This window comes from Calonectris borealis, chromosome 1, assembly GCF_964195595.1.
Source record: "Calonectris borealis chromosome 1, bCalBor7.hap1.2, whole genome shotgun sequence".
Lineage (NCBI taxonomy): Eukaryota > Metazoa > Chordata > Aves > Procellariiformes > Procellariidae > Calonectris > Calonectris borealis.
Window position 1 is genome coordinate 52,781,194 of NC_134312.1, and position 10,627 is coordinate 52,791,820.

Sequence of the window (10,627 nt, forward strand, 5' to 3'; positions counted from 1 at the left end):
GGTCATAAAGGGCCTCTTGCAGATGGCTGTGGCTCTAGGGAGCAGATCTCGAGTGGCTGCTGAACACAAAGTGGTGCAATGATGAAGAAAGCATGGAACAAGATTGTTAGGACTGGACGCTAGAATAGCTGTATGCAGATCCTGAGGAGAAGGCAGATGCTTCACAGACTTTGGAACATTGATACTAGTTCCTAGTACCTGTTCTGCTTTGGGCTTACATCTCTGTGTCAAATCAACAGGGAATGCATTTGCTCTGTAACTGCGAGTCATTGCAGCCTTATAATAGCCCATTCACTTCAAAACAAAACTTTTGCTGTGCTGAGTCATACCACGTCTCTTTCTGCTCCCCTTCTTAGGCAGATTCGGATAAGTCATCTTCTTGGGTGGGGTACACAAAGATGTCTTTGAAAGTCTGGCTTCAGAAGTGCATATAGGCTTCACTGAGAAAACAAAGGTGGTCATTGTTTTCACCATAGCAGGACAGTTGGTTAACTATTCTTTAGGGTTGTTTAAGAATCGCCATCACCAGCTCAGGTCATAGTAGGTATTTTTAGTAGATACGCTTGCTCTCCCTGCCAAATGGGGAGTGGGAGGAGGTTGTGCAAGAGCATGAGCTGGCATATTGACTGGCACTTTTGGTTCAGGGTTGCCCTGGTTGGAAGAAGGTGTGGAGAATGTACAAGATGGCTGATGCAGCCAGAATTAGCTGTCCCAAAATGGGAGTGGGTATGCAGCAGCAGAGCGGTAAGTTGAGGCATGACCAAGGACTCTCGTTACTAAACTAGCTGCTTTCTGATAAAAACACCCCTAGCAATGTACTGAGCTATTGAAAATGGTGCTTCAAGAGTCTGTCACACCGTAGGCCTTCCCCATATCTCCAGCAGTTCCAGAACTCCCAGCCAGATCTCCTTTTGCCCTCATGGACAAAGTGAAGAACACAACAAAATGTCTACACAACTTGTTCTGAGCCTGGCTCCGGTATTCTGAAAGTGCTTAGTAATGCTAAAAAATTTGCAAGAGATGTTATGGAGATAGCAGAAGTCCTGTTCTAAGAGAAGACAGCCCGAGGAGAAGTCTGTGCAGGAGCCTGAGACAAAACCAGCTCTGAGGCAGAGAGCAGCAGCTAAGGAAGGTCTGACTGCAGCAAGCACCAGCACTTACACAAGTGGTCACATCTCAGTTACCTGACCGCAGGGATCAAGGAACAAAAGGAACTGAGAAGTGACTGGCAAAAAGGTCTAAACTAGCTAAGTGGGAGTGGTCCCACAAAATGCCAACAGGTAATGTTTGATCCACCAGAAAGTCTCCCAGCTTAAAGTTAACCATCAACATCTTTTGAATAAAATTTGAACCTGCACAGCAAGTTTAGATCAGCCTAGCAACACTGGTTTTGATCCTGCTCTGGGAGGTTTAAAGCCTATCACCTGATCACAGTCCCACCAGTTCATCTCATTACACTACCTCTAAAATAATGAAATTATTATGAGACTTTAGTTGTTATTTTTCACTTGTCAGGACAAAATTTGAATCTGTTGCATCCACTGAGAAACACATATTTATATTCAAACGCTTAAACGAGTAGGCCAATTTTTAGAAATGCTTTGTTTACGGGTCACTTATATTTAAATATCTACGTATAGATTGCTGTATGTTCTTTAGCTATGCTTGTCTGAAAAAGCTAAGCTGGGGTCCTTTTATCCAAAGAAATATTAGCAGTAGCAGAGACCATCAAAAGAGAACACCAGTTGTTCCAGTCGCTTGTTTATTATATGGCGTTAATTCTTCAGCTAACAAGCTAGCAAATTAAATACAGTTTCCTGTATAATGTCACTGTGATACAAACTTACAACCATGTTACTGCTGACCCAGTCAGTATCAAGCCATATGGTCAGCATGTGTCCTGCCTTTTACTCTCAAATCTCAAAGTAATTGGTTTCCATTTCTCTCGTTCCATTTTTAGGTAGGTAAGAAGCAGGCGCTCGACCCCCTTCACCCCGAGGACTGCTGACTCCAGGGCTTCTCAGGTTCCCGTAAAAAGAAACCATCTGCGTGAACGAGATGCAAAAATACAAACGCAAAGACATCCGAGCTGCTGCTTTGCTCCCCTCCGCCGCCAGTCGGGCAGTTTCCTTGCGCTGCAATTTTCACGCATCCGTGCACGCAGGTCCCCAGCTCGCTCCGCTGTGGGCCGGGAGGGAAGACAAGAGCCACGGGTAGGGGGCCACAATACCTCTCCCTCCCCACGCCAGCACGCAAGGCCCGGAAGAATCCAGACAAAGACGAGCCATGTGGAAGCCCTTCTCCTCCCTCCGCTCTCTCCCCACCGCGTCCCCGCGCTGGGCAAGTGTCGGACACCGCCGGCGAGCGGCACAGCCCCTTCCCTTCGCCGGGCCTGAAGCACACGATGCGCGGCCTTGGGCTGCTGCACGTCCTCCACTCGGCTCGCCCGAGCGCTCCTCCCCAGCCGCAGCCTTCCCGGGGCCAGGGAAGGGGAGAGAAGGAGGGCTTGAGGGGCTGCGATGCCCCCCGAGAGCCTCCCCGGGGCTCTGGGCAGCGGGGCGGCCGCGCGGGCCCGCACCACCCCCCGCCCCGCGGAGCGGCTGCGCAGGGGCCGGGGCGCCCCGCCGCTCCTCGTTAGGGTAGCGGTGAGTATCCCCGCCTGGAACGCGGGAGACGAGGGTTCGATTCCCCGACAGGGAGAGCTGCGCTCGCGCGCGCTTTTTGCTTCCCCACTCTCCGCGGCACGAGCGGCCCCCGGGCGGCAAAAGGCGCCACCCGCGGGCGCCCGCCCTTCCGCCCCGCGGCTGGGGGGGGCGTGGGCGGGAAAACGTTGTGCTGCATCTCCCCGTCGGGGAATCGAACCCCGGTCTCCCGCGTGACAGGCGGGGATACTCACCACTATACTAACGAGGAACTGCCTTAACAATGTTTTTCGCGGGGCCGCCTTTACACACAAACCCACGCGCGCCCTCCCCGTCGACGGGCAATGGTAGCGGAGGGGCTTCGGCAGAAGGGCGTGGGGGGGCGATCTCCGGCCAGCGGGATCCGGACCCACGAGCCTGCGTACGGCGGCAACGTCGCGGGAGGCGAGCTCGGCACCACGGGGGGGCGGGAGGCCCTTGCTGCCGGGGGCCGGTAGTGGGTGTGTGGGTGGGGAGAGTTAACGTACTTGCGCGGGAAGGCAGGAAACGAAGCAGTGGCGGAGGAGAGGGGCCGGCGCGGGGGTGCGATGTGATCGGCGCGGCTGCCTTAGCGGGTGAGACGGGCCCTCGCCCGCGCCGCCCCCCCGGCCCCTGTCCCCCCCGGGGCGGGGGCGGTGCGGCCGGCGGCCCGTGGCGGGCGAGTTCTAACACTCTGTGTGCGGCTGCCCAGCAGGACCTCGTGGCGCAACGGTAGCGCGTCTGACTCCAGATCAGAAGGCTGCGTGTTCGAATCACGTCGGGGTCACTTCCCTTTTCCTTTATTTCCTCCGTCCGTCCGCCTTTACCGGCTTCAACTCGGAGGAAAGGGAAGGACGTTAATTTTCCCCCCCCCTCCCCAGGATCCCGCCTTTCCCTTGAGCCTGAGAGGGAAAGCAGAAGTATGAAACGAGTGCCTCTGAACAGGGCCGCCGACGAGGCAGCCTGCGGGGAGAAGCACCACGAACAGGTGTTCGGAAGGCTTCAGGCTTTGGGATTTCGACAGCAGCCGTTGGGGGGAAGTGCTGGGGCGAAGCAGCGCCACGGGGGAAAGGAACCGAGGACGCTGCTTTCCCTCCCCGCCCGGGGCACCGCAGGAGGGCGGGAGAGGGGCCCGGGGCCCGGGGCCCACGGCAGCGCGGCGCGGGGTCCTCGGCTGGAGCAAGCGTACGCGGGGCGGAATGGGAGTCATGGCGCGGGGTTACCGCTGCGTCAGTGTCGTGACAGAGATCCTGCTGGATAACACAGTCACGTCTTTGTTTATGGTGTTTGTGTATACAGGACTTTCTAATTCACACGTAAACACAAAAGGCAAGAACTTGTCAAAGATCTACTTTTAAGTTTTACAAAGACAACCCACTGTGTGGAAATGATGAGAAAAAGTCAGAAAGAAGTATAGAAAGAGTATCTTCAAATTTTAAATGGGACAGAGGCCCAAAAAATGGCAGAGAGACCCCGTTTTCAGTACGGACGTTCACATGAAAAGGAGTGGAAGTAAAGGCAGGGGAAGCAAGCGGTCCGGAGGAGCCAGAGCTGGGACAGATGCTGTGTTAAGAACCCTGATGGGAAGGGAGAGGGGAGCGGGGTGCCAGAGGGTGGTGGGTTGAGGCTGTGGAACAGAAGAGTTTTCTCAGAGTAGCCATTTCCACACTCTGAGGTGCCAGAGGCAGAAAGGCACAGAAAGGACTTAACTTTGATGTAGGTATGAGATAACGAGTCCTAGAAGTAATACTTTAATTATTTGGATGGACTGGAAAGTTTGACACTTAATGAAATTTAATTAGGAGGGAAACAGAATAGTTTGTCAAAGGCCTGAATTTGAGGGACAGAGATACAATTCTAAGTTTGTAAGAATTGTTAATGTTGTAAACCATGGCAGAAAATGAAGAGAATACAGAAGTCTTGGAAACCAGACTCAGCAGTCATCAAATTATGTGGGTTTTTTTAAGATAAATACTTTTGTTTTTACAGGCTAATATTTGTTCCATATATCCTTAAAACCTTTCAAATACAGAAATTCCGCATCTTCCTTAAGTGCTCTGTTCCAGTGCTTTGCTACCCTTACTGTTATGAAGCAACTATGTGTAGTTTAACCGATGGCTCTTTTGCCATAACTTAAATCCAGTCCTCGTGCTATTGCACTGGAGAAAAGTTTATTCCCTTCCTTTTTATAGGTACTTCTTACATATTTGAAATTCGTTATGCCTCTCCATAGCTGTTCTAGAGTAATAGACTGTGTTTGCTGGGCCTCTGATTATTTGTTTCATTTGCCTCTGGAGTCTTTGCAAATGAGTTGCATTTTTAAGTGCCCAGAACTGGTCACGGTATTTCAGTTGACTCAGATTTTACCAGGTCTGAATAGAAGAGGAGAACTGCCTCACGTGCTGTGCTGACTGGACTTCCATTTGTGTGGTTAGTCCTTCTTTTTTTGATGTATAATCCGGATGCATTTTTTATTGGATGCATAATCCGTTAGATGTTTCCCTGGTCCCACAAAATATCTTATGTCTCTGCCGTACCATCCATCAGAGAGCTGGATGTAAGAAGTGGCAATCCGCCTGCATTCCTGTACCACTGCCGAAGCAGGTGCGCTGCTCTAAGCATTCCAGATTGCTGCCAGACAGTATCTCTGGCTTGCAGTCAGGGGTTCATCTAATGACAATACAGAAGATCTATTAATAGCAGTTGAAGTTTTCAGGGTGTGGTTTCACGCTAATACACCTAACGTAATGCGAGTGCAGGTTGTCACAAAACAGTCGGTCTTGCTCTGCCCTGTCCATCCCTGCCTGCGTGCTTCCCCCATTCCCCTCGGATCATGCCTTGCAATTTGCAGCAGCAGCTGCTGGCTCAGCATGCAGACCTGGCAGCACAACTACTAGATCCAACACAAGGAAAGCGTCAAGAGGCTTTCCCAAGCATGGCCTGGGACAGGATGGGGAGCAGGATCATCCCTTTCAACAACAACCACAACTACCAATGGTTCGGTTAAATTTTTAGTCAGTTCTTCCTCCCTTTGGAGGGAGAGCCTACTGTTCCTAAATCAAAATAATCTAGTAATGTTTCAAAACTAAATGAAAGAATTAAATGGGCCTTAGCTATGTGCAAACTCTCCCTCTCCATTTCCTATCAGTAAAATGGGAATAATAATTCTCTCTAATCTCACAGTGGTTTGCTGAGTTGACTCCATTAATTCCGAGGCACTCAAGTACGCTGGTGGGTATTTGTCTCTCACCAGCATTTCTGCAGTACGTGTGCTTCTGCGCTTTTGTCCCTTTCTAACCTTTAAATACTTCCTTTTGTAACCTGGCTGATCTCTTAACGCAGATGTTTTTCTTATGAAATTGTTTCTAGCTATAAATATAAACAATAACTCAAATCCACATAAGGTTCAAAAATCTTCGAGCTGAAGTAATAGCTTACATACGGTAAATATAGCTTCTGCACTATCTCTGTCTGTATATGATAAAAATAGATATCCAAATAATTCTTGTTTGGAAATGATTCAGTGTGGGAAACTGCCCTGTAAATTGTCCTTTTCATTTCATTTCTGTCAGTATACTTAAGTAGGAGCTGATACTTCTGTCTTCAATCCTTATTGGTACAGGCCTTTGTCTGTCACAATGTCAGCAGTAAGAAGTTTTAAAACACTTACACCACTCAGTTGTAGACATTTCTTTCCCTGCCTGGGGACAGATCCATACAGACCACCCACAGGGCTGGGCGCCCCTGTATTTGCAGCAAGGGCAACCCCCTGTCCGTTTACCAGGTCAGGCGACGCAGATACAGCAGCGTTCCCCAGCGGGTGCCAGCCAGCGTGCAGTCGCCTGGCCTGTCCCCTGGTAAAACTACACCCACTGGCAAATTCAGCAGGAGATGTAATTTCTTCTGTAAGAGAATTGCTCTAGAAGCGATATGCTCCATTATAGTAAGGCATGCTTTTTTCTTATCACTTTGCCATTTCTACTTGGATTATGCTTAAAAAGACATTTCTGATAAGCTAGAGTTGTTAAAAAGCTATCTAATTTTTCTAAATTAATCAAGAACGTGGAGAAGAAATGAGTGATTCTAGAAAGTATAGTTACATTGTGCCATAATGATGAGGCAACTGCTTATTTTATTTATAGTAGTGCTTTCCAGTTTCTATTGCCTTCTGAGAGGGAGTATTATTTTCAATGTGAAACTCGCTGTGCACCAAGGCTGAATTAATAGTTCATATAGGTTTTTTACATTTCCTTTAGCTAAGAAGATTTCTGTATCAGCTCAGTCTAAGACAAGGGCATGCCTTTGCCATGAATGGATTTATAGCCTTCACAATTTTATGTATTATGAGGTAAATATTACATGTGAATGCAAATTTTACATCTATACTTCATTATGGATTAAATGTTGTCCAAACCCTCCACTGAATTTAGGATACTTTTTTGAACACACAGATACAGAAAATTCATTTTTTCAGTGTAGCGCAACATAACCTACCTGTCTCATTTTTATGGGTGGCATTAGAAGTTAGGAATCTTAAACTTGGGGAACTTAAAGCTAGAAATCTGAGATAATTTAGAAGGCATTCAGTGTTTTCATGTCAAAGGAGACAGTATGACTGAAAATCTCTTTCTCACACTTAAGGAAAGCTAACAAATTCCAGATATTTGGGAGGGTCCTACAAAGGAAGGATTTTTGGCTTCTACTTTCAGCATATTTCACATTTTTAGGCAGGCTTACAGCAGTTTTTCAACCACTGAAAATGGCCATAATCTCACACCATTTGCACTTTTTTCCTAAACTTTCCTTTCGTCACCATTTATACTGGCAAAAGGTAAAATGTGACTACCTGTTTCTCAGGTAGAGGCAGGTATTCTGGTCTTTGAAAACCAGAACTTGCCGTTAGGGATAAACATTTAAGTACTGGAATGCTTCACAGAAGGCACGGCAAAACAACAGTTTTGCACTCCAACCTTAAAGACACAAATTGTCTAATAGGCATATGGACCACCTTGTGGGGTTGTTTTCCCTGTAAAAACATTAGAAAGATCTTTTGAGCTCGTTCGTAATGAACTTGTTCCCTTATCCCCTTGACTGCTGCGTTAGGCTACAAAATGCAAGCTTTCTTTCCTTCAAACAAAACAAACAGTAAAGGTGCAGATCCTCAGCTGTATGAAGGTCTAATTGTGGTGATAGTTGCAGGTTTGCAGGTTCCAGTGTTAATCATCATGTACCTGCACATTTTGGTGCTTTCTCATATTACTTTCCCTGTCTTTACCTTGCCCGGAGAATGCCTGTTTTCCCAAGGAGCGACAGTGAAAAATGCAGAGCCTGGGAATAAAGGACAGTTATGTGCCAAGGATTTTTTATGGACTTCGCTTCCTAGAGAAGTCTATTGCTCTGAAATAGGGTGACACTAAAGTGTTGTATGATGCTTTTTTAGCTTTTGTCACTTTGAAAGCAGCTAAAGGTAAGCCAGTAAGAGCCCAGTGTCCATGCAAAGGAGTTATGTCAGTGTAACAATGTAACTGAGAAAATCATTCACGAAAGATAATACATATTTCTATAGTTGGGGAAATAACTCTCAAAACATAAATGGACTGTAAATATGAACTGTAAGTAATGTCAATCTGAGGCTGTGGCTCCACAACGACTGTATTGGATTTTGAACAATTAGCCAAAACATAGGATGCTGAGTTTCTGCTGTCTTTATGCTTCTATGCCAGTTTTGCCTGACAGCAAAAAGATGAAAAAGAGAGATCCAAGATAAAGCCAGTTAACCCATCCATTTGTTAATGACCAAAACTGAACTGGGAGTATAACTCTGTAGTGATTTACTACTTCATAGCATATTGCTGTTGCATTTTTTATGCTACACTTAATGCATTAAAACCAGACTTACCATCAACGTACTTAGATTGCAAGTGTAAACTGACTTCAGGCTCAACAGTTTTCGTTCCTTCCGCTCCTAAGGGTCACTCACAAAAAAAGTGAACACCAACTGTATTGCGTATTCTGAACAGTATGATGAGTTGCAAACGGCGGCTGCACTCCTCTAAGAAGCAGTGTCAGAAAACGACCTTCAGGCCTGAAGTATAGCATCATTATTGTCTGTGGGGATGTTACATGGTGTCTGCACCAATTTTTTTAGATTGCATTTCCACTGTTAACTTTGGTTAAAATTTCCCAGACCCAGTTCCCCCTTATGCTACTGTAGAACATTTTTTACTAGATATGAATGGAGGTTGTTAGTTTTTACATTAGTACGATAGCTGAAGAATCTCTCTGCTGCTGCCTTTCTGAAGTATGCTGTGTCTGTCTGCAACTGGCTTCATATCTGAATAAGATGTGAATTCTTAAAGGTGGGGGAAGGATCTATTTTCCAAGGCACCTAGAGGCTTTCCAAGGTGAAACATACTATCTACACTTTAAATTATTACTATCAAATTTGGAGAGGAATTCAATTTCCTTTAAGCATTTCCAAAACACTTGTTATGTAATACCCATGTTCCAGGAAAAACTTTGGGTAAGATATGCTGAAAAATAAAGAGAACCATCTAATCTGTTCTATTCGGGCTTACAAATGGTAGTCAATCCACATTGGTATATGAATATTTGCGTTGTATGTGTATGCTATCAACAGAAGGAAAACGTTTCTAACCACCGTTCAGCCTCATTGTCTAACAAACTGAACAGGTAAAGTATGTACAACACCAAGAACCGAATACTTTCAGATATAAATTATAATGAACTGCAGATGATGGCCACCTCATATCGCTACTTGCACTACAAAGTAAATTAAATTCCCCAAGCTAAGGGAGACCTTGTATTAATTACTTTGTTACACCACACCAATTCCTCAGTTGGAAGCATAAGGCTTCTTGTGGCTGGGTCCTTGATTTGCCTCAAAATTACATTCCACAAAAATAACCCTCAGCACCTTCATCTAGCTGATACTGTGGTAATGGCTAGGTAAACAGGAATGACAGCCACCATATTTAGTGATGGAGCAAATCAAAACAGAGGAAATTCTTTTCCTCAACAGCAATTTGTTCTTTTTGGAACAAAACACTAACAGTCCTATTTCACGTCCATGATTGATGGGCAAATTCAAATACTCACATTTCAATTCTCTGATACTGTAACACAGTTCTCAAAAGCATAGGGTAAATAGTCAGATCTAAATATTAAACCGTTACCGTCATAAAATACAGGAAAATTCACAGCAGTGTATGTTCCCAGCAAGCAGCGTGTAAGCACGGAAGGATTTAACTTGCTTGTCTGAAGACCATGCAGTCTTAAGCTCAGTCTTACTTCCCCAGCAGGGACGCACTTGTGAGATTTTTGAAGTCAGCTCAATAAAACGACTATGCGCCTTTCAAATTTTGCAATACTATAGAAGCGATTCGATTTTTTTTTTTTAGCGTGTAAGTCATCACAACGGCAGCAGCTAAGTTCGCCTCAGCGAACTTAAGAAGAGCCGGCGGTGAGCTCTGCGAGCTGATCGCGCCGGGGAAGCTGGTGCCTGAGGAGCAGTGGCGGGGACAGAGCCGGTGGCCGATGTCACAGCAGGTCGCAGGGACCACAGCAGGTTACAGGGATCTCCTCAACCGCCGCCGCCTCACGACAGGCGCGACGCCGGGCCTAAACCGCCACCCCAGCGGGGCGCTCCCACCCCTTCTCCCGCCAGAGGAAAACAGCCTGCCGCTTCCTGATCGCCGGAAAGGGCGGCGGGGAGACCCCGGGGAGACCCCGGCGATGGCGTTAAAGGCAGAAGCGCAGTTGCGAGGGGCCCGCCTCGGCGGGAAGGGGCAGGCAGGGGGCCTGAACCAGCGCCCCCGCCCTCCCGCCCGAGCGCCGCCCCCCGCGCCTCTCCCGCCTGAGCCGAATTTAAACTGCGTTACTCTCCCTCGCGCAAAGCACTAACGCTAGTGGGTCCCGCGCGCCTCTGCCCTTTTCCGCCCGGCAGC

The 10,627-nt window shown here is 47.2% G+C and overlaps 1 long non-coding RNA gene and 2 other non-coding genes across 5 annotated transcripts; 1 reads left to right on the forward strand and 2 right to left on the reverse strand.

Moving 5' to 3' along the window:
• Positions 1-2,841: 2,841 nt before the first annotated feature.
• Positions 2,842-2,913, reverse strand: TRNAD-GUC (transfer RNA aspartic acid (anticodon GUC)). The gene has a single exon. It is a non-coding gene; the product is annotated as a tRNA-Asp (tRNA).
• Positions 2,914-3,375: 462 nt separating this feature from the next.
• On the forward strand, positions 3,376-3,447 carry TRNAW-CCA (transfer RNA tryptophan (anticodon CCA)). The gene has a single exon. It is a non-coding gene; the product is annotated as a tRNA-Trp (tRNA).
• An 84-nt stretch (positions 3,448-3,531) lies between these two features.
• On the reverse strand, positions 3,532-10,601 carry LOC142083001 (uncharacterized). 3 transcript variants are annotated; one of them, XR_012673929.1, is made up of 3 exons: positions 9,857-10,601; positions 8,560-8,745; positions 3,532-3,913 (listed from the first exon to the last, which is right to left on the reverse strand). It is a non-coding gene; the product is annotated as an uncharacterized LOC142083001 (long non-coding RNA). The 3 variants fall into 3 exon arrangements; XR_012673928.1 differs by having other exon boundaries at positions 8,560-8,768; XR_012673927.1 differs by having other exon boundaries at positions 8,560-8,790.
• Positions 10,602-10,627: the final 26 nt, after the last annotated feature.